This window comes from Haliotis rufescens, unplaced genomic scaffold (assembly GCF_023055435.1).
Source record: "Haliotis rufescens isolate VD_foot unplaced genomic scaffold, xgHalRufe1.0.p SCAF_59, whole genome shotgun sequence".
In the NCBI taxonomy this organism is placed as follows: domain Eukaryota; kingdom Metazoa; phylum Mollusca; class Gastropoda; order Lepetellida; family Haliotidae; genus Haliotis; species Haliotis rufescens.
Window position 1 is genome coordinate 2,423,410 of NW_025964323.1, and position 2,813 is coordinate 2,426,222.

Here is a 2,813-nt window from a genome sequence, read left to right on the forward strand (position 1 = left end):
CACTCTTTTTTCTCTATCGACCAGCTGACATGAAAAAGACGCCTTGAGGTCGTTGATTGCGTTGAGGATGTCAAAGTTCGAGATCGCGTGCACGTTCTGTTGCAGATTTTGAGAATAGTCAATTTCACACTCACCAACATCAGGTGTGGATGTTCTAGGTTTCTTTGATGCTGAGGGTTTGTAGCCATCATAATTGTCGGAAGATTTTACTATGGGGTGCGACATGACTGCTTCCGCATACCTTGATGAATCCGTGAGATTATCGTCCATCATCATTATCAACGTTTTTCACAAAAAATGACTATTAGGTCCGTTCTAAATTCTCAATAAAGCAATAATACAGCTTATAATTATGTTATTAGTGCACTGATTGTGTACCTTGCGTCTCGGATGGCACAGATTTTGGCGGATTTTCTTCCACATTCCACACTGCAACACAATAGATTTACTTTGAAAGTGGATCCAATATTATATTATACTTCTTCCAACTCCAGCAGTAAATTATTACAGTGACATTGTGATTGAAGTAATGACAAAACAGGTATTAACTGTAAAACAAATGTGTATAAATATTGTTTGAAAATGTATAAAGGCACATAACTGTTTGAAGGAGTATTATGTTTCTCAATATCGACTGTTAAAAATACAAATTCTACTTGTGTCTATTCAAAGATGAAGCTGAAGCTGACACTTTGAAAATGCATCGTCTCAAAATACAGACATTTGCATAAAGTTAGTCAAGACAATGTTTGATGTGAACTGTGAACTCTTACCTTGACATTTTATTTCCATACGCTAAATAATTTCTTTTGGGTTTTTCCAAAGAGATGAGCGTGAGTCTATGAGAAAAATATTTCCTTTTGTCTTTTAAAAGGTATGACTAAACTAATTACATCAACCATTTCATATATTGAAAAATGTAAACCGTAGAGAATAGTGCAAAACACACAACAATTTTAGCTTTGGGCTTGTCCTGCCTAATGATTGAGTGCGGAAAAGGAGGACCAAACAACTAATGTGATCTGTATATAAGGCTTAGATACTGAAGGAAACGTCACTCTGAACATCGTCGCAGTTTGGTGAGTATACCTTGGTGTATTTGAGTGAGAGAGAATGATGTTTTTTTCAACGCTGCCTCAAATGATATCTTTTTTTAAATGAATAAGAGAGTGGATTTGCTGTGCAAAGTTGCGTCCCTTCGGCAAGCCAGAAAACCATGATTGTGGGTACGAATCCCGGTTCGCCCCTGTTATGTTTCTAGGTCTGTCAGCTACCATACCTGTGATAGTGGGTTTAAACGACTAGGAACTACATCCATCAGAGCTTTCGTCCTACATGATGACACGCCGTGATATAACTGGAATACTGTTCAACGGGGCGTTAATCCTCACTTACCGTTTAACGCTGCCTAGAATGACATTTCAGTTTATATCGCGGATGTCACCATTGTGTGTAGTGGGGAGGGTTGGTGAAGTGATTCACACATTAGACGTTGGACATATTCAATTGGTAAAAGCCACGACGCAACTGGCACTCAGACGTTGACACAACGTTTACCAATCCCCAGCACAAATGTTTGGCAGACGTTACCACAATGTTGGTTCAATGTATTACCCCCAATGCAGCATGGGAAGTCTGATTGCTTTGTGGCCACAGCTGACTAGTCACAAAAATTATTCTCAAGCTGCATTGCCGTTTCATGAAAAGCGTCCTTCCTTGGTAATTGCTTCTGGTTAGTTTGATGTGTGGCTATGAACACAAATCCAAATTTTCTTTATCATAATTTTGTTTTTTAATTATCATATTACGCAAATCACTCAGACACAGTATAAAGAAATTAAATTTGATTGGTAAATTTGCAAAAACATTGAATGGCCACCTGTTACATAACCTTGATCCTTCAGCGAAAGTAACCAACACTACATAATATTGCCAAACCAAATTGATCTTGTGATGAATGGTTAAGGAATGAGTTGATGAAGAAGACCTTATTATTGGATGATCTTCAACTGAATCAACCATATGCTTCAGCTACCGAATAAAATATTAAACCAATTTACACAAACATAAACAAATTATAATCACATTTGACACCAACTTAGTTTAATTTAGTTTTACGCTGCATCATGATTGACCAGCCAGTTAACCTTTCAATTCTCTTGACAGAATCATCAACAATGAAGACCGTAGCTGTTGCACTCTGTTTGGTTCTGCTTGTGGCGATGGTCTCAGCCACATTCTACCAACCCTCATACCAATACGGAAGGGGATATGGAGGATACGGGGGAAATAACGTAGATAACAACCAAAACTTCAGACAGTATGCCACCATCAATCAACAACAGTTCAACAGGCAAAACGTTGACCAAGATATCTATAATCGCGGCGGCTACCCCTTCTATGGCGGAAAGGGCTATAGTGGATATTAAGATGGTTCATGCACATTGTCCATAAGGCAGGACTCCAACTCTTGCGCATATGACATGTATGAGGTGAATTAATAAATCTTTGCATGTTTTTGAAATTTGTGTTATCCTTGAACACCTATCTTTCTTTGATTTATGATCAGCTGGATTGAAATGTCATCTATTGGTAATTGTAAACGAAATAATCATTCAGACATCATTAACTAACATTTGAAAGCAACGCACTGCAAAACAAATCCATATATACAAGCTTGTATATGCTTTTGAAAGATCCAGAGCATATACAAGTTTGGAATGATGAGATATACAAATTATACAAGTTTGTATATATGACATATAAAATAATATACAATTTTATATATATGATGTATCAAAAATTGTTTTTCT

The 2,813-nt window shown here is 37.0% G+C and overlaps 1 long non-coding RNA gene across 1 annotated transcript; it reads left to right on the forward strand.

The window, feature by feature from the left end:
- Positions 1-1,042: 1,042 nt before the first annotated feature.
- LOC124142841 lies at positions 1,043-2,524 on the forward strand. Its single transcript, XR_006862205.2, has 2 exons — positions 1,043-1,079; positions 2,167-2,524. It is a non-coding gene; the product is annotated as an uncharacterized LOC124142841 (long non-coding RNA).
- Positions 2,525-2,813: the final 289 nt, after the last annotated feature.